The 21,051-nt window shown below is 40.6% G+C and overlaps 6 pseudogenes; all 6 read right to left on the bottom strand.

Annotated features, from left to right (window-relative positions):
- Positions 1-266: 266 nt before the first annotated feature.
- On the bottom strand, positions 267-2,808 carry LOC148977601 (protocadherin alpha-8 pseudogene; annotated as a pseudogene).
- Positions 2,809-3,098: 290 nt separating this feature from the next.
- LOC120473293 (protocadherin alpha-8 pseudogene) lies at positions 3,099-8,560 on the bottom strand (annotated as a pseudogene).
- A 566-nt stretch (positions 8,561-9,126) lies between these two features.
- Positions 9,127-11,523, bottom strand: LOC148977600 (protocadherin alpha-8 pseudogene; annotated as a pseudogene).
- A 688-nt stretch (positions 11,524-12,211) lies between these two features.
- LOC148977599 (protocadherin alpha-8 pseudogene) lies at positions 12,212-14,775 on the bottom strand (annotated as a pseudogene).
- A 539-nt stretch (positions 14,776-15,314) lies between these two features.
- Positions 15,315-17,876, bottom strand: LOC120473252 (protocadherin alpha-8 pseudogene; annotated as a pseudogene).
- A 493-nt stretch (positions 17,877-18,369) lies between these two features.
- Positions 18,370-20,965, bottom strand: LOC148977598 (protocadherin gamma-A5 pseudogene; annotated as a pseudogene).
- Between the last annotated feature and the right edge of the window lie 86 nt (positions 20,966-21,051).

Here is a 21,051-nt window from a genome sequence, read left to right as displayed (position 1 = left end):
ATTTTTAATGTCACCAAAAAAAAACCCAGCCTTAAACCAATTCCCAAAGAACTGCATCTCATTTCAGCACCAGCGCGGCGGACAGCTCCCAACGAGCGGTTACTTACAATACGACCAGACAAACATGTCAAAAAGTACTGAACACATTTTTTTGCGCTATGAAATCACAGCTCAGCAAAAGCAGAAGATTTTGAAGGAATAAGTTATAACGAATAATAAAAATAATAACAAAAATAAAAATAATCAAAGCAATACCTTGACCATAATCATAATGAACTAAATATCCATTCGCTTACCTCTCCAGAATCTCTCCTCCTGCGATCTGGTATCACTAGAGTATTCCTATTACTGCCTGGCGCTATTGTAGAGCCGATACTCATTCTGGGTCCAACTAACATGTACCGTTTGTCTCCAGATCTGTACTGGATGCTGTGACACAGAGTCCCGTCGTAATTTGTGTCCTGCAAATACTTGGACGAATAGTCTGTAGATTTCGAGCACTGCATCACAATCAACACGATGATGCTGATGACAAAAAGCACTGAAACCGAGCCCAAAGTGATGATCAGATAAAATGTCACGTCGTTTTCCTCCTCGTCTTTTACTGCGTTTTTAACATCAGAAGCTGCAAAAGCCTCTTTGGGCTCCACAACTTTGACAATCACAGTCGCTGTTGCTGAGAGTGAAACGTTCCCATTGTCTTTGACCAGTATGAGCAGTTTATGCTGGGCCTCGTCTGTTTCTGTGAATGAGCGAAGGGTTCTTATCTGTCCTGTATAGCGGTCCAAACTAAAGAGACTGTGCTCACTCACTTCCTGCAGTGAAAACAATAACCAGCCGTTGTATCCTATATCTGCGTCATAGGCTCTGACTTTAGTCACCAAATGACCAGCGTTCACATTCCGGGGAATCTCTTCCACACCCTCAGCAGAACCGTTAGCGCTGACTGGATATAAGATCACCGGAACGTTGTCGTTCTGATCCAGAATAAACACGTTCACGGTCACGTTACTGCTCAGAGACGGACTTCCAGAGTCTGTAGCAAGAACATGGAACTGTCCTGTTTTCATCGTTTCAAAATCAAAACTTTTCAGCGCATAGATAGCTCCAGTTTCAGAATTGACATTCAGAAATGAAGCCAAATCTCCTTTTGTTTTGTCATCTCGAACTATATGGTATGAAATAACAGCATTATCGTTTATGTCTTTGTCACGTGCGCTAACTGAAAAAATAGACGCACCTGGTGAATTATTTTCTAATAAGAAGATCTCGAGAGGATTTTGAGGAAACTCTGGTTTATTATCATTCACATCTGAAACATCAATGCTTAAAGTCTTCACTGAGGACAGAGGAGGTTGCCCTAAATCAGTGACCGTTAATAAAATATCATAATGAGTAATAATCTCGCGATCTAAAGCCTTTTTCGTCACAAGCGAATACATGTTTTCTTGAAAAGAAGGTTTTAGCTCAAACGGAGTGCCATCAGGAAGACTGCATACTATTTTTCCGTTAGCACCCGAGTCTTTATCTGTTACACTAATCAGTGAAATAACAGTTCCTGGTTTGGAGTCCTCAGGTATCAGATTGGAAAGCGAGGTGACCTCTATTTCTGGTTTATTGTCATTCAGGTCTGTAATTTTAATGATAACTCTACAGTTTGTCGTCATGGGAGACTCTGCACTATCTGAAGCTGTGACGTCAGCTCTGTATACTTCTGTGTCTTCGTAATCAACGTCACCAATAACGCGAATTTCTCCCGTATTCCTGTCTATTTCAAATGTGTCATACACCTTTTTCTTTAAATTGCTCACAAAATAATATTGTACGTTACCATTTAAGCCCAAATCTGCATCTGTGGCATTCACTTGTAATATCAGACTCCCTAAAGGAAGATTTTCAGTAATTGTCACAGAGTACACATCTTTACTAAACATCGGTCTGTTATCATTATTATCGAGCACTACTAAGGTAATGTTCATGACGCTTGATCTCGCGGGATTTCCACCGTCGAGGGCGGTCAACACTAAATGATGCTTACTTTGTCGCTCCCTATCAAGGGGTCTCTGCAGTTTAAGAATAGGGATCTTGTTATCCTCACCGCCATCTCTAATCTCCAATTCAAAATGTTCGTTATGACTCAGTTTGTATGTGCGCAGAGCATTTCCTCCAGAATCAGGGTCACGAGCTGCGAGCAACTGAAAATCAGCACCAGGTAAAGTATTTTCTGCGATCTTCAAAATCTGTTCTTTCTCGGGGAAAACAGGCGCATGATCGTTGATATCCGTAACCTCAACGCCCACATAATGAATTTCGAGAGGATTTTCAATAGCAATTTTGAGATTCACTTGGCAGACTTCATTGTCGACACAAAGCTCTTCTCTGTCGATTCTCTTTTGAACATACAACATGCCATTGTTCAGATTTACCTGAAAAGGAGCATCCTTAGATCCAGAAACGATACGAAAGCGCCTGTCCGCCAAAGCACTGACATCAATACCCAAATCCTTAGCAACATTTCCAACAACGGATCCTTCTTTGACCTCCTCTGGAACAGAGTATTTTATCTGAGCTGAAACCTGCAGTTCGAAGCAAAACAGAAAAAATATGCACAAAACAATCCACCAGCTCTCCCATTTGCGCCGCTGTCTTCTGTCTCCCATCGCGAACATCGGGTTGGCTAAACTATACATTTAATGACGCGCATTTCATATGTCATGTAGAACTGGATATCTAACCCGAAATATGGCCCTATACTTTACCGCTAGCGCAATTATGTCCGTGCGCCTTTCTTCTAAACCGCTCGCGCACACAAGCCTCTCCAAATGAGGAACAATGCCCTTCACGTCATCAAAAGCAAAACGGTTTTCTATGCAACATTAGTGCAGCACTGACACCGGGCGGACTGAAATGTATAGCACATCCTTGAACACATATACAGAGCGCTATCAGAGTAAAAACAATTCATTGCACATTTTTATTGACTCATTGCAGTTGTCAGTATACAATATTTGAAGTAAACATAGCCTATTCGATGTGTAAATATTTACAAAACAGAATGAATTTCTGTGTAAATTTAAATAATTCGATATCAAGATATTTTATGGCATCCTTACCTCTCCAGAATCCCTCCTCCTGCGATCTGGTATCACTAGAGTATTCCTATTACTGCCTGGCGCTATTGTAGAGCCGATACTCATTCTGGGTCCAACTAACATGTACCGTTTGTCTCCAGATCTGTACTGGATGCTGTGACACAGAGTCCCGTCGTAATTTGTGTCCTGTAAATACTTGGACGAATAGTCTGTAGATTTCGAGCACTGCATCACAATCAACACGATGATGCTGAGGACAAAAAGCACTGAAACCGAGCCCAAAGTGATGATCAGATAAAATGTCACGTCGTTTTCCTCCTCGTCTTTTACTGCGTTTTTAACATCAGAAGCTGCAAAAGCCTCTTTGGGCTCCACAACTTTGACAATCACAGTCGCTGTTGCTGAGAGTGAAACGTTCCCATTGTCTTTGACCAGTATGAGCAGTTTATGCTGGGCCTCGTCTGTTTCTGTGAATGAGCGAAGGGTTCTTATCTGTCCTGTATAGCGGTCCAAACTAAAGAGACTGTGCTCACTCACTTCCTGCAGTGAAAACAATAACCAGCCGTTGTATCCTATATCTGCGTCATAGGCTCTGACTTTAGTCACCAAATGACCAGCGTTCACATTCCGGGGAATCTCTTCCACACCCTCAGCAGAACCGTTAGCGCTGACCGGATACAAGATCACCGGAACGTTGTCGTTCTGATCCAGTATAAACACGTTCACTGTCACGTTACTGCTCAGAGACGGACTTCCAGAATCTGTAGCAGCAACTTTAAACTGGAACTTTTTAACAGTTTCAAAGTCAAAACATTTTAAGGCATGAATTACGCCTGTTTCTGAATTAATGTTGAGGAATGAAGCAAAGTCAATATCCGTCCCGTCACCTCTAATTAGATGATATGAAATTAAAGCATTATCATTCACATCTTTGTCAAACGCAGTTACTGAGAAGACAGATGCACCTGGAACGTTATTTTCCATTAAATATAGTTCGATGGGATTTTGAATAAATTCCGGGCTGTTGTCATTTACATCAGACACCTGTACGGTTAAAGTTTTAAATGAGGTCAGAGGGGGTTGACCTAGATCTGTCGCAACTATTGTGATCTCATAATAAGACATGGCTTCTCTGTCTAAAAACGTTTTGGATACTAAGGAATACATATTGTGCTGAACAGACGGTTTGAGCTCAAATGGCACATTAGAAGACAAAGTGCATACAACTTTGCCGTTTGCACCAGAGTCTTTATCTGACACACTAATGAGCGAAATTACAGTTCCAGGTTTTGAATCTTCCGGAATAATATTAGAGAGTGACGTAATCTCTATTTCAGGGGTGTTATCGTTCACATCTAAGATTTTCACTATAACTCTACAGTCTACGGTCATTGGAGGTGTCCCCTTATCGGACGCAAAGACATCTAGTCTGTACACCTCAACATTTTCAAAATCAATATTATCCTTAACTCTAATTTCCCCTGAGACACTGTCCAACACAAAAATGTTATTAACTTTACTGTTTAGATTGCCACCTAGGCTATATCGCACTTCTCCATTCAACCCCTCGTCAATATCAGTAGCATTAACTTTCATCACAACTGTATCCGCTGGCACATTTTCTTGTAAGTTAACAGTGTAAACCTCTTGGCTAAATACAGGGCGATTGTCGTTGTTATCGAGAACCGTGACAGTAATATTTAATACTCCTGATTTGGGCGGACTACCCCCGTCAACAGCTGTTAATGTTAAATTATGTTCAGCTTGGTGTTCTCTATCCAGAGGTCTCCGTAAAAGCAGGAATGGGTTTTTTTCGTCGCCCCTGTCCCGTATTTCTAAGTCAAAATGTTCATTTTGGCTCAGTTTGTAAGATCGCACAGAATTTGCACTAATATCTGGATCACGCGCAGCTTGTAACTGGAAGCGCGCTCCCGGCTGGGTGCTCTCTGCAATTTCGACTCTCTGCTTTTTCTCTGGAAAACTGGGCGAATGATCATTCACGTCCGTAATCTCAACTGCAACATAATGAACCTCTAAAGGATCTTCCACAACTGTCTTAATGTTCACAATGCAAGCCGTGTTTCCGTCACAAACATCTTCTCTGTCGATCCGTTTATGCACATACAAAATCCCATTGTTCTGATTTACTTGGAAAAGCGTTTCATCAGACCCAGAAACAATACGAAACCGTCTGTCCTCTAAAGCGCTGATCTCGAGACCCAAATCCTTAGCAATATTTCCCACAATAGATCCCACTTTTACCTCCTCTGAAATAGAATATCTTACTTGAGCTGAAATCTGCTGCTTGAAACACAGCAGTAAAAAGAAACACAGAGAAATCCACCAGTACTCCAATCTGCGTCTTTGTCCTCCGGATTCCATGTTAAACGATTTCACCAAACAATCTTGCTTGCAGAATATCAAGTATCACTTCAGCGTACGAGCGTAAACGTCCATTTCTTGTAATACGTCTTATATGTAACGCAAACACAACGTTTTTATGGTTATTTTACGACGGAAGACCGTCGAGGCCGTTTCGTGTTCACCCTCTGCCCAGAAGAAAACAGACCTGCGCATGGTGTACCGATGGGAAGGACGAAACCTTTTTCACCCTGTATAACACTGACACCGTCTGGTAAAAACTAATGCAGCAATTGATACATTTTGAGTGTTGCCAATGTGTTATTAGAGAAATAGATATTAAATATAGAAATTTCTATATACTAAACATTAAAAATTAGAAATAAATGGTCAGCGACCCTGAAAGAACAAGAGGGCGTTCAGCACCATGGACAGCACCACATGCGCGCTTATGATCGGCTTGGAATACAAAATTACTATTATTTTTTTATTTAACAACAAATTCATTAACCAGTCTTATTTAATTCCACTGAAAAACTGAATAATATCAAGCGAAAACCCCAAAACACATCAAAAGTAACTCATTTTTCAAAAAGTTGAAGGGCGCTTACCTCTCCAGAATCTCTCCTCCTGCGATCTGGTATCACTAGAGTATTCCTATTACTGCCTGGCGCTATTGTAGAGCCGATACTCATTCTGGGTCCAACTAACATGTACCGTTTGTCTCCAGATCTGTACTGGATGCTGTGACACAGAGTCCCGTCGTAATTTGTGTCCTGTAAATACTTGGACGAATAGTCTGTAGATTTCGAGCACTGCATCACAATCAACACGATGATGCTGATGACAAAAAGCACTGAAACCGAGCCCAAAGTGATGATCAGATAAAATGTCACGTCGTTTTCCTCCTCGTCTTTTACTGCGTTTTTAACATCAGAAGCTGCAAAAGCCTCTTTGGGCTCCACAACTTTGACAATCACAGTCGCTGTTGCTGAGAGTGAAACGTTCCCATTGTCTTTGACCAGTATGAGCAGTTTATGCTGGGCCTCGTCTGTTTCTGTGAATGAGCGAAGGGTTCTTATCTGTCCTGTATAGCGGTCCAAACTAAAGAGACTGTGCTCACTCACTTCCTGCAGTGAAAACAATAACCAGCCGTTGTATCCTATATCTGCGTCATAGGCTCTGACTTTAGTCACCAAATGACCAGCGTTCACATTCCGGGGAATCTCTTCCACACCCTCAGCAGAACCGTTAGCGCTGACTGGATATAAGATCACCGGAACGTTGTCGTTCTGATCCAGAATAAATATGTTCACGGTCACGTTACTGCTCAGAGACGGACTTCCAGAGTCTGTGGCGAGAACATGGAACTGGGATGTTTTTAATGTTTCAAAGTCAAAGCTCTTTAGTGAATAAACAACACCTGTTTCGGAATTTATATTCAAGAAAGTCGACAAATCGTTCTGTGTTCCATCACCTCTAATCATGTGATACGATATCACGGCATTTTCAGCACTGTCTCTATCAGAGGCGCTCACTGAAATTATAGAGGAACCGGCAGCGTTATTTTCCACTAAGTAAAGATCTAGAGGATTTATTAAAAATACTGGAGCATTATCATTCACATCAGAAATCTGAACGCTTAGTGTAGTCGATGCAGTCAAAGAGGGCTGTCCTAAATCAGAAGCGGTAATTGTTATTTCATAATGCGATTCACTTTCTCTATCTAACCGATCTTTTGTTACTAAAGAGTACATATTGTCTTTGAAGGAAGGCTTTAGCTCAAAGGGAATATTTTTGTTTAGCTGACAAATCACTTTACCGTTGATCCCGGCGTCTTTATCAGTCACACTGATCAGAGAAATGACCGTTCCAGGTTTAGAATCTTCAGGAATTTTCTTAGAAAGAGACGTAATCTCAATCTCTGGCCGGTTGTCATTCACATCAATTATTTTAATAACAACTCTAGAGTTTGCAGACATTGATGGATGCCCCTTATCTGATGCCTGAATATCGAGTTTATAAACTTCTGTATCTTCAAAATCCACTTCCCCCTTTACACGTATTTCACCTGTGACCTGATCGAGCTCAAACACATCATGCACTTTGCTTTTTAACGTCGTAAAACTGTATTCGACTTCACTGTTTTGACCCTCATCCCTATCAGTAGCATTTACTCGAATAACCACAGTGCCAATAGCAGAGTTCTCTTCTAGTGTCACTGAATATGTCTCACGACTAAATACAGGACGATTATCATTTATGTCTAGAATAATAATTGTAATGTTAACAGACCCAGATTTCGGAGGATTCCCTCCATCAACTGCTGTTAGAATCAGCTTGTATGTCGTTGTAATCTCTCTATCAACGGCCTTCTTTAGAACTAAAAATGGCATTTTATCTTCATCACTTTCTCTAACTCGAATTTCAAAATGATCATTAGGACTTAATTTATATGAACGTACCGAATTAGTCCCATAATCGGGATCTCTAGCAGCTTGTAATTGATAATCAGCACCAGGCAGCGTATTTTCAGAAATTCTGAGGCGCTGCTCTTTATCAGGAAATCTAGGAGAGTGATCGTTTACATCTAATATTTCAACTTCGACATAATGTATCTCGAGAGGATTTTCAATGACGGTTTTTAAATTCACCATACACACACCGCTGCCAGCACACAAAGACTCTCTGTCGATTTTCTTAATAACGTACAAAATGCCATTTTCCTGATTTATCTGAAAAAGCTCATCTTTAGATCCAGAAACGATTCGAAACTGCCTGTCCACCAAGCTACTTACTTCAAGACCCAAATCCTTAGCAATATTTCCCACAGTGGTTCCTTCTTTCCCTTCTTCTGGAATTGAATATCTTATCTGAGCTGAAACCTGCTGTCCGGAGTCAAGAAGAAAAGAAATACACAGAGCAATCCAGCAGTACTCCCATCGGCGCCTTTGTCCTCCGGCTTCCATCGCGAGCTATTTATAAACGTTTTCTCTAAAGGCAACTTTAAATATCCTCGATTATTAGAGGCCGTAGTAGATGTTTATGGCAAGCACATCATGAGAAAAATCACAAAATATGAAACCAGTCCTTTTTAAGGATCGTCCGTAGCGAATTGTCGATTCATCACGAGCCTTCAGTGTGTGTGTGTGAAAGAAACAATGCAGCCCTATTCACGTCATCATCAGGGGCAGGACTCAAGACACTGGAAAAATGATAGTGCAACACCGACACCAAGTGGTTTATAATACTTAAAAACATTTTTTTTTAAATTACTGTCAGTTGTGTAAATAATAATGAAATAATAAACGTAAATCTGTGAGAAGTATTAATCAACATTAAGTAGATATAAGTTTACAAACTGTCAGTATTTTTCGACGACTAACAGTGATGTTTTTGAGTTTTCATGACATCCAAAACAAGTAGTTTAAAAAAAATTAATGTCACAAAAAACGCCTTAAATTCCCAAAGAACTGCATCTCATTTCAGCACCAGCGCGGCGGACAGCTCCCTGCGAGCGGTTACTTACAATACGACCAGACAAAGATGTCAAAAAGTACTAAAGTTTTTGCGCTATGAAATCACAACTCAACAAAAGCAGAACATTTTGAAGAAATTAGTTATAACGAATAATAAAAAAATACAAATAATTAAAGCAATACGGTGACCGTAATTATAATGAACTGGTTGTCCTTACCTCTCCAGAATCTCTCCTCCTGCGATCTGGTATCACTAGAGTATTCCTATTACTGCCTGGCGCTATTGTAGAGCCGATACTCATTCTGGGTCCAACTAACATGTACCGTTTGTCTCCAGATCTGTACTGGATGCTGTGACACAGAGTCCCGTCGTAATTTGTGTCCTGTAAATACTTGGACGAATAGTCTGTCGATTTCGAGCACTGCATCACAATCAACACGATGATGCTGATGACAAAAAGCACTGAAACCGAGCCCAAAGTGATGATCAGATAAAATGTCACGTCGTTTTCCTCCTCGTCTTTTACTGCGTTTTTAACATCAGAAGCTGCAAAAGCCTCTTTGGGCTCCACAACTTTGACAATCACAGTCGCTGTTGCAGAGAGTGAAACGTTCCCATTGTCTTTGACCAGTATGAGCAGTTTATGCTGGGCCTCGTCTGTTTCTGTGAATGAGCGAAGGGTTCTTATCTGTCCTGTATAGCGGTCCAAACTAAAGAGACTGTGCTCACTCACTTCCTGCAGTGAAAACAATAACCAGCCGTTGTATCCTATATCTGCGTCATAGGCTCTGACTTTAGTCACCAAATGACCAGCGTTCACATTCCGGGGAATCTCTTCCACACCCTCAGCAGAACCGTTAGCGCTGACTGGATATAAGATCACCGGAACGTTGTCGTTCTGATCCAGAATAAACACGTTCACTGTCACGTTACTGCTCAGAGACGGACTTCCAGAGTCTGTGGCGCGAACATGGAACTGGGATGTTTTTAACGTTTCAAAGTCAAAGCTCTTTAACGAATAAACAACACCTGTTTCAGAATTTATATTCAAGAAAGTCGACAAATCGTTCTGTGTTCCGTCACCTCTAATTATGTGATACGATATCACAGCATTTTCAGCACTGTCTCTATCAGAGGCGCTCACTGAAATTATAGAGGAACCGGCAGCATTATTTTCCACTAAGTAAAGATCTAGAGGATTTATTAAAAATACTGGAGCATTATCATTCACATCAGAAATCTGAACGCTTAGTGTAGTCGATGAAGTCAAAGAGGGCTGTCCTAAATCAGAGGCGGTAATTGTAATTTCATACTGTGAATTAGTTTCTCTATCTAACCGATCTTTAGTTACTAAAGAGTACATATTGTCTTTGAAGGAAGGCTTTAGCTCAAAGGGAATATTTTTGTTTAACTGACAAATCACTTTACCGTTGATCCCGGCGTCTTTATCGGTCACACTGATCAGAGAAATGACCGTTCCAGGTTTAGAATCTTCAGGGATGTTCTTAGAATGTGACGTAATCTCAATCTCTGGCCGGTTGTCATTCACATCAATTATTTTAATTACAACTCTACAGTTTGCAGACATGGGAGGATGTCCCTTATCCGATGCCTGAATATCGAGTTTATAAACTTCTGTATCTTCAAAATCCACTTCCCCCTTTACACGTATTTCACCTGTGACCTGATCGAGCTCAAACACATCATGCACTTTGCTGTTTAACGTCGCAAAACTGTATTCGATATTACTATTCTGGCCCTCATCCCTATCAGTAGCATTTACTCGAAGAACCACAGTGCCAATAGCAGAGTTCTCTTCTAGTGTCACTGAATATGTCTCGCGACTAAATACAGGCTGATTATCATTTATATCTAGAACAGTAATATTAATAGTGAGAGTTCCAGATTTCGGAGGATTCCCTCCATCAACTGCTGTTAGAATCAGCTTGTATGTCGTTGTAATTTCTTTATCAACAGCCTTTTTCAGAACTAAAAATGGCACTTTATCCTCATCACTTTCTCTAACTCGAAATTCAAAATGATCATTAGGACTTAATTTATATGAACGGACCGAATTAGTTCCAGAATCGGGATCTCTAGCAGCTTGTAACTGATAATTTGCACCAGGCAGCGTATTTTCATAAATTTTTAGACGCTGCTCCTTTTCAGTGAAACTAGGAGAGTGATCGTTTACATCTAATATTTCAACTTCGACATAATGCATCTCGAGAGGATTTTCAATGACGGTTTTTAAATTCACCATACACACACCGCTGCCAGCACACAAAGACTCTCTGTCGATTTTCTTAATAACGTACAAAATGCCATTTTCCTGATTTATCTGAAAAAGCTCATCTTTAGATCCAGAAACGATTCGGAACTGCCTGTCCACCAAGCTACTTACTTCAAGACCCAAATCCTTAGCAATATTTCCCACAGTGGTTCCTTCTTTCCCTTCTTCTGGAATTGAATATCTTATCTGAGCTGAAACCTGCTGTCCGGAGTCAAGAAGAAAAGAAATACACAGAGCAATCCAGCAATACTCCCATCTGCGCCTTTGTCCTCCGGCTTCCATCGCGAGCTATTTATAAACGTTTTCTCTAAAGGCAACTTTAAATATCCTCGATTATTAGAGGCCGTAGTAGATGTTTATGGCAAGCACATCATGAGAAAAATCACAAAATATGAAACCAGTCCTTTTTAAGGATCGTCAGTAGCGAATTGTCGATTCATCACGAGCCTTCAGTGTGTGTGTGTGAAAGAAACAATGCAGCCCTATTCACGTCATCATCAGGGGCAGGACTCAAGACACTGGAAAAATGATAGTGCAACACCGACACCAAGTGGTTTATAATACTTAAAAACATTTTTTTTTAAATTACTGTCAGTTGTGTAAATAATAATGAAATAATAAACGTAAATCTGTGAGAAGTATTAATCAACATTAAGTAGATATAAGTTTACAAACTGTCAGTATTTTTCGACGACTAACAGTGATGTTTTTGAGTTTTCATGACATCCAAAACAAGTAGTTTAAAAAAATTAATGTCACAAAAAACGCCTTAAATTCCCAAAGAACTGCATCTCATTTCAGCACCAGCGCGACGGACAGCTCCCTGTGAGCGGTTACTTACAATACGACCAGACAAAGATGTCAAAAAGTACTAAAGTTTTTGCGCTATGAAATCACAACTCAACAAAAGCAGAACATTTTGAAGAAATTAGTTATAACGAATAATAAAAAAATACAAATAATCAAAGCAATACGGTGACCGTAATTATAATGAACTGGTTGTCCTTACCTCTCCAGAATCTCTCCTCCTGCGATCTGGTATCACTAGAGTATTCCTATTACTGCCTGGCGCTATTGTAGAGCCGATACTCATTCTGGGTCCAACTAACATGTACCGTTTGTCTCCAGATCTGTACTGGATGCTGTGACACAGAGTCCCGTCGTAATTTGTGTCCTGTAAATACTTGGACGAATAGTCTGTCGATTTCGAGCACTGCATCACAATCAACACGATGATGCTGATGACAAAAAGCACTGAAACAGAGCCCAAAGTGATGATCAGATAAAATGTCACGTCGTTTTCCTCCTCGTCTTTTACTGCGTTTTTAACATCAGAAGCTGCAAAAGCCTCTTTGGGCTCCACAACTTTGACAATCACAGTCGCTGTTGCTGAGAGTGAAACGTTCCCATTGTCTTTGACCAGTATGAGCAGTTTATGCTGGGCCTCGTCTGTTTCTGTGAATGAGCGAAGGGTTCTTATCTGTCCTGTATAGCGGTCCAAACTAAAGAGACTGTGCTCACTCACTTCCTGCAGTGAAAACAATAACCAGCCGTTGTATCCTATATCTGCGTCATAGGCTCTGACTTTAGTCACCAAATGACCAGCGTTCACATTCCGGGGAATCTCTTCCACACCCTCAGCAGAACCGTTAGCGCTGACTGGATATAAGATCACTGGAACGTTGTCGTTCTGATCCAGAATAAACACGTTCACTGTCACGTTACTGCTCAGAGACGGACTTCCAGAGTCTGTGGCGAGAACATGGAACTGGGATGTTTTTAACGTTTCAAAGTCAAAGCTCTTTAGCGAATAAACAACACCTGTTTCGGAATTTATGTTCAAGAAAGTCGACAAATCATTCTGTGTTCCATCACCTCTAATAATGTGATACGATATCACGGCATTTTCAGCACTGTCTCTATCAGAGGCGCTCACTGAAATTATAGAGGAACCGGCAGCGTTATTTTCCACTAAGTAAAGATCTAGAGGATTTATTAAAAATACTGGAGCATTATCATTCACATCAGAAATCTGAACGCTTAGTGTAGTCGATGCAGTCAAAGACGGCTGTCCTAAATCAGAAGCGGTAATTGTAATTTCGTAATGCGATTCACTTTCTCTATCTAACCGATCTTTTGTTACTAAAGAGTACATATTGTCTTTGAAGGAAGGCTTTAACTCAAAGGGAATATTTTTGTTTAACTGACAAATCACTTTACCGTTGATCCCGGCGTCTTTATCCGTCACACTGATCAGAGAAATCACCGTTCCAGGTTTAGAATCTTCAGGGATGTTCTTAGAAAGTGACGTAATCTCAATCTCTGGCCGGTTGTCATTCATATCAATAATCTTAATAGCAACTCTACATTTTGCAGACATGGGAGGATGTCCCTTATCTGATGCCTGAATATCGAGTTTATAAACTTCTGTATCTTCAAAATCCACTTCCCCCTTTACAGTTATTTCACCTGTGACCTGATCGAGCTCAAACACATCATGCACTTTGCTGTTTAACGTCGCAAAACTGTATTCAATATTACTATTCTGGCCTTCATCCCTATCAGTAGCATTTACTCGAAGAACCACAGTGCCAATAGCAGAGTTCTCTTCTAGTGTTAATGAGTATATCTCACGACTAAATACAGGTCGATTATCATTTATATCTAGAACAGTAATATTAATATTAAGAGTCCCAGATTTCGGCGGATTCCCTCCATCAACTGCTGTTAGAAGCAGCTTGTATGTCGTTGTAATTTCTCTATCAACAGCCTTCTTCAGAACTAAAAATGGCATTTTATCCTCATCATTTTCTCTAACTCGAATTTCAAAATGATCATTAGGGCTTAATTTATAGGAACGGACGGAATTAGCTCCAGAATCGTAATCTCTAGCAGCTTGTAACTGATAATCAGCACCAGGCAGCGTATTTTCATAAATTATTAGACGTTGCTCCTTTTCAGGGAAACGAGGAGAGTGATCGTTTACATCTAATATTTCTACTTCTACATAATGTATCTCGAGAGGATTTTCAATGACGGTTTTTAAACTCACCATACACACACCGCTGCCAGCACACAAAGACTCTCTGTCGATTTTCTTAATAACGTACAAAATGCCATTTTCCTGATTTATCTGAAAAAGCTCATCTTTAGATCCAGAAACGATTCGGAACTGCCTGTCCACCAAGCTACTTACTTCAAGACCCAAATCCTTAGCAATATTTCCCACAGTGGTTCCTTCTTTCACTTCTTCTGGAATTGAATATCTTATCTGAGCTGAAACCTGCTGTCCGGAGTCAAGAAGAAAAGAAATACACAGAGCAATCCAGCAATACTCCCATCTGCGCCTTTGTCCTCCGGCTTCCATCGCGAGCGATTTATAAACGTTTTCTCTAAAGGCAACTGTAAATATCCTCGATTATTAGAGGCCGTAGTAGATGTTTATGGCAAGCACATCATGAGCAAATCACAAAATATGAAACCAGTCCTTTTTAAGGATCGTCAGTAGCGAATTGTCGATTCATCCCGAGCCTTGTGTGTGTGTGTGTTTGTGTGTGAAAGAAACGATACAGCCCTATTTACGTCATCATCAGGGGCAGGACTCAACACACTGGACAAATGATAGTGCAACACCGACACCAAGTGGTTTATAATACTTATAATTAAAAAAAAATTATTGTGAGTTGTAAATAATAATGAAATGATAAACGAAAACCTGTGAGAAGTATAGCCTACAGTTGATTAGAAACAACATTAAGTAGATTTAAGTTGACAAACTTTCAGTTTTTCCTAACAGTGATGTTTTGAGGGTTTCATGACATCCGAAAAAAGTAGTATAAACATTTTTAATGTCACAAAAAACGCCTTAAACAAATTCCCAAAGAACTGCATCTCATTTCAGCACCAACGCGGCGGACAGCTCCCTGCGAGCGGTTACTTACAATACGACCAGACAAACATGTCAAAAAGTACTGAACACATTTTTTGCGCTATGAAATCACAGCTCAGCAAAAACAGAACATTTTGAAGAAATAAGTTATAACGAATAATAATAAATAAATAATAAAAAAATCAAAGGGTGACCGTAATTATAATGAACTGTATATCCTTACCTCTCCAGAATCTCTCCTCCTGCGATCTGGTATCACTAGAGTATTCCTATTACTGCCTGGCGCTATTGTAGAGCCGATACTCATTCTGGGTCCAACTAACATGTACCGTTTGTCTCCAGATCTGTACTGGATGCTGTGACACAGAGTCCCGTCGTAATTTGTGTCCTGTAAATACTTGGACGAATAGTCTGTAGATTTCGAGCACTGCATCACAATCAACACGATGATGCTGATGACAAAAAGCACTGAAACCGAGCCCAAAGTGATGATCAGATAAAATGTCACGTCGTTTTCCTCCTCGTCTTTTACTGCGTTTTTAACATCAGAAGCTGCAAAAGCCTCTTTGGGCTCCACAACTTTGACAATCACAGTCGCTGTTGCTGAGAGTGAAACGTTCCCATTGTCTTTGACCAGTATGAGCAGTTTATGCTGGGCCTCGTCTGTTTCTGTGAATGAGCGAAGGGTTCTTATCTGTCCTGTATAGCGGTCCAAACTAAAGAGACTGTGCTCACTCACTTCCTGCAGTGAAAACAATAACCAGCCGTTGTATCCTATATCTGCGTCATAGGCTCTGACTTTAGTCACCAAATGACCAGCGTTCACATTCCGGGGAATCTCTTCCACACCCTCAGCAGAACCGTTAGCGCTGACTGGATATAAGATCACCGGAACGTTGTCGTTCTGATCCAGAATAAACACGTTCACTGTCACGTTACTGCTCAGAGACGGACTTCCAGAGTCTGTGGCGAGAACATGGAACTGGGATGTTTTTAACGTTTCAAAGTCAAAGCTCTTTAACGAATAAACAACACCTGTTTCAGAATTTATATTCAAGAAAGTCGACAAATCGTTCTGTGTTCCATCACCTCTAATTATGTGATACGATATCACGGCATTTTCAGCACTGTCTCTATCAGAGGCGCTCACTGAAATTATAGAGGAACCGGCAGCATTATTTTCCACTAAGTAAAGATCTAGAGGATTTATTAAAAATACTGGAGCATTATCATTCACATCAGAAATCTGAACGCTTAGTGTAGTCGATGCAGTCAAAGACGGCTGTCCTAAATCAGAAGCGGTAATTGTAATTTCATACTGTGAATTAGTTTCTCTATCTAACCGATCTCTTGTTACTAAAGAGTACATATTGTCTTTGAACGAAGGCTTTAGCTCAAAGGGAATATTTTTGTTTAACTGACAAATCACTTTACCGTTGATCCCGGCGTCTTTATCCGTCACACTGATCAGAGAAATGACCGTTCCAGGTTTAGAATCTTCAGGGATGTTCTTGGAATGTGACGTAATCTCAATCTCTGGCCGGTTGTCATTCACATCAATAATCTTAATGACAATTCTAGACTTTGAAGACATGGGGGGATGCCCCTTATCTGATGCCTGAATATCGAGTTTATATATTTCAGTATCTTCAAAATCCACTTCCCCCTTTACACGTATTTCACCTGTGACCTGATCGAGCTCAAACACATCAAGCACTTTGCTGTTTGACGTCGCAAAAGTGTATTCAATATTACTATTCTGGCCCTCATCCCTATCAGTAGCATTTACTCGAATAACCACAGTGCCAATAGCAGAGTTCTCTTCTAGTGTGACTGAATATGTCTCACGACTAAATACAGGTCGATTATCATTTATATCTAGAATCATAATTGTAATGTTAACAGACCCAGATTTCGGAGGATTCCCTCCATCAACTGCCGTTAGAAGCAGCTTGTATGTCGTTGTAATTTCTCTATCAACAGCCTTCTTCAGAACTAAAAATGGCATTTTATCCTCATCATTTTCTCCAAGACGAATTTCAAAATGATCATTAGGGCTTAATTTATATGAACGGACCGAATTCGTTCCAGAATCGGGATCTCTAGCAGCTTGTAACTGATAATCAGCACCAGGCAACGTATTTTCATAAATTCTGAGGCGCTGCTCTTTATCAGTAAATCTAGGAGAGTGATCGTTCACATCTAAAATTTCTACTTCTACATAATGCATCTCGAGAGGATTTTCAATGACGGTTTTTAAATTCACCATACACACACCGCTGCCAGCACACAAAGACTCTCTGTCGATTTTCTTAATAACGTACAAAATGCCATTTTCCTGATTTATCTGAAAAAGCTCATCTTTAGATCCAGAAACGATTCGAAACTGCCTGTCCACCAAGCTACTTACTTCAAGACCTAAATCCTTAGCAATATTTCCCACAGTGGTTCCTTCTTTCACTTCTTCTGGAATTGAATATCTTATCTGAGCTGAAACCTGCTGTCCGGAGTCAAGAAGAAAAGAAATACACAGAGCAATCCAGCAATACTCCCATCTGCGCCTTTGTCCTCCGGCTTCCATCGCGAGCGATTTATAAACGCTTTCTCTAAAGGCAACTGTAAATGTCCTCGATTATTAGAGGCCGCAGTAGATGTTTATGGCAAGCACATCATGAGCAAATCACAAAATATGAAATCAGTCCTTTTTAAGGATCGTCAGTGGCGAATTGTCGATTCATCACGAGCCTTCAGTGTGTGTGTGTGTGTGAAAGAAACAATGCAGCCCTATTCACGTCATCATCAGGGGCAGGACTCAAGACACTGGAAAAATGATAGTGCAACACCGACACCAAGTGGTTTATAATACTTATAAACATTTTTTTTAAATTACTGTCAGTTGTAAATAATAATGAAATAATAAACGTAAATCTGTGAGAACTATTAATCAACATTAAGTAGATTTAAGTTTACAAACTGTCAGTATTTTTCGACGACTAACAGTGATGTTTTTGTGTTTTCATGACATCCAAAACAAGTAGTTTAAAAAAAATTAATGTCACAAAAAAACGCCTTAAATTCCCAAAGAACTGCATCTCATTTCAGCACCAGCGCGGCGGACAGCTCCCTGTGAGCGGTTACTTACAATACGACCAGACAAAGATGTCAAAAAGTACTAAAGTTTTTGCGCTATGAAATCACAACTCAACAAAAGCAGAACATTTTGAAGAAATTAGTTATAACGAATAATAAAAAAATACAAATAATCAAAGCAATACGGTGACCGTAATTATAATGAACTGGTTGTCCTTACCTCTCCAGAATCTCTCCTCCTGCGATCTGGTATCACTAGAGTATTCCTATTACTGCCTGGCGCTATTGTAGAGCCGATACTCATTCTGGGTCCAACTAACATGTACCGTTTGTCTCCAGATCTGTACTGGATGCTGTGACACAGAGTCCCGTCGTAATTTGTGTCCTGTAAATACTTGGACGAATAGTCTGTAGATTTCGAGCACTGCATCACAATCAACACGATGATGCTGATGACAAAAAGCACTGAAACCGAGCCCAAAGTGATGATCAGATAAAATGTCACGTCGTTTTCCTCCTCGTCTTTTACTGCGTTTTTAACATCAGAAGCTGCAAAAGCCTCTTTGGGCTCCACAACTTTGACAATCACAGTCGCTGTTGCTGAGAGTGAAACGTTCCCATTGTCTTTGACCAGTATGAGCAGTTTATGCTGGGCCTCGTCTGTTTCTGTGAATGAGCGAAGGGTTCTTATCTGTCCTGTATAGCGGTCCAAACTAAAGAGACTGTGCTCACTCACTTCCTGCAGTGAAAACAATAACCAGCCGTTGTATCCTATATCTGCGTCATAGGCTCTGACTTTAGTCACCAAATGACCAGCGTTCACATTCCGGGGAATCTCTTCCACACCCTCAGCAGAACCGTTAGCGCTGACTGGATATAAGATCACAGGAACGTTGTCGTTCTGATCCAGAATAAACACGTTCACTGTCACGTTACTGCTCAGAGACGGACTTCCAGAGTCTGTGGCGAGAACATGGAACTGGAACTTTTTTACCGTTTCAAAGTCAAAACATTTCAGAGCGCTAATTACGCCCGTTTCAGAATTGATATTGAGGAATGAAGTCATATCGCTTTGTGTCTGATCGCCTCTTATAATATTATAAGTGATACGGGCATTTTCATTTTTATCTTTGTCACTGGCACTGACAGAGAATATTGACTTTCCAGGTGCATTATTTTCAAACAGGTAAATCTCAAGAGGGCTGTGGGGAAATTGCGGTCTATTATCGTTAACATCAGACACCTCGACGCTTAGAAGTTTTGACGCTGAAAGAGCCGGGTTGCCTAAATCAGTAGCTGTTACTGTAATGTCATAATGGGACGCAACCTCCCGGTCCAAACTCTCTTTTGTCACTAGAGAATACATGTTCTGCTGAACATATGGTTTCAACTCAAATGGCACATTCTTTGACAAGCTACAAACAACTTTCCCGTTAATCCCCGAATCTTTGTCCGTTATGCTTATAAGAGAAATGACTGTCCCGGGTTTTGCATCTTCAGAAACAATATTAGAAAGCGACGTGACTTCAATCTCAGGTTCATTATCATTGACATCTATAATCTTAATGATAACTCTGCAGTCAGTATGTAGTGGAGGGCGTCCCTTATCAGATGCTTTAATATTTACACTGTAAATTTCGTTCTCTTCAAAATCTATTTTCCCTTTGACACGTATTTCACCCGTCACCTTGTCCAAATCAAAAACATCATGTACTTTTCGCTGCACATTTCTACCATAAGTATACTCAACTTCCCCATTAAAGCCCTCATCTGGGTCAGTTGCATTAACAAATGTTACCGAAAAACCGGGAGAGACGTTCTCATTTAACGTAATAGTGTACGTGTCTCGGTTGCATACTGGGCGGTTGTCGTTAACATCAAGGACCGTGACAGTTATATTTAAAGTGCCTGATTTTGGTGGATTTCCACCATCAATTGCAGTCAGAGTTAAGACGTGCTTCTCTTGATTCTCCCTATCTAAGGGTTTCTGTAAAAGCAGAAAAGGATTTTTATCCCCATATTCACTGTCTCTTATCTCTATGTCAAAATGATCGTTTTGTCCGAGCCGATAAGAACGAATGGAATAAACGCCAACATCCAAATCTCTCGCGGTTGGAAGATCGAAGCGAGTGCCTTTGACTGTGTTTTCCGCAATTTCTACGTGTACGTCTTTTTCTGGGAAAGAAGGGAAGTGATCATTCACATCTGTTATTTCCACCTCAACATAGTGAACTTCGAGTGGATTTTCAACTGCAATCTTTAAGCTTAGCAAACATGCGCCATTGCCATCACAAATCTCCTCTCGGTCGATTTTCTTATGAACGTGCAAGATGCCATTGTTCTGATTTACCTGGAAAAATACATCCTTAGATCCAGCCACAATACGGAATCGTCTGTGCTCTAACGAACTGACATCAAGACCGAGATCCTTAGCGATATTTCCCACTTGTGATCCCTCGTTCACCTCCTCTGGAATAGAATATCTGATCTGTGCTGAAACAGGCTGCTTAAAATGCAGCATCAAACACAAAGCAATCCACCAGTGCCCACATCTGCGCCTTTGTCCGTCCTTATCCATCGCGAGCGATTACAGCGAAAGTATCCCAGGACCAGCTAGGTATGTATCGTCCGTGATACTCACAACAAGATAAACGGTGTAGTGTCACAATTCAGGTAAATAGTTCAAATGACGTCCTGCGTCGTATCGTCAATCCACCATAACCACTAGCCTATATTTTTCTTCGCCTCACACTGGCTCCTAATACAACACTGCGCATGTCACCATATGGCAGGGCATAATCTCTCCATCATAGAGTAATACTGACACCGAGTGGTCAACTGTTCAT

Source organism: Pimephales promelas, chromosome 9, assembly GCF_988280905.1.
Source record: "Pimephales promelas chromosome 9, fPimPro1.hap1.1, whole genome shotgun sequence".
NCBI lineage: Eukaryota > Metazoa > Chordata > Actinopteri > Cypriniformes > Leuciscidae > Pimephales > Pimephales promelas.
The sequence above is the reverse complement of the archived record's forward strand: the minus strand, read 5'-3'. Positions and strand labels throughout refer to the sequence as shown.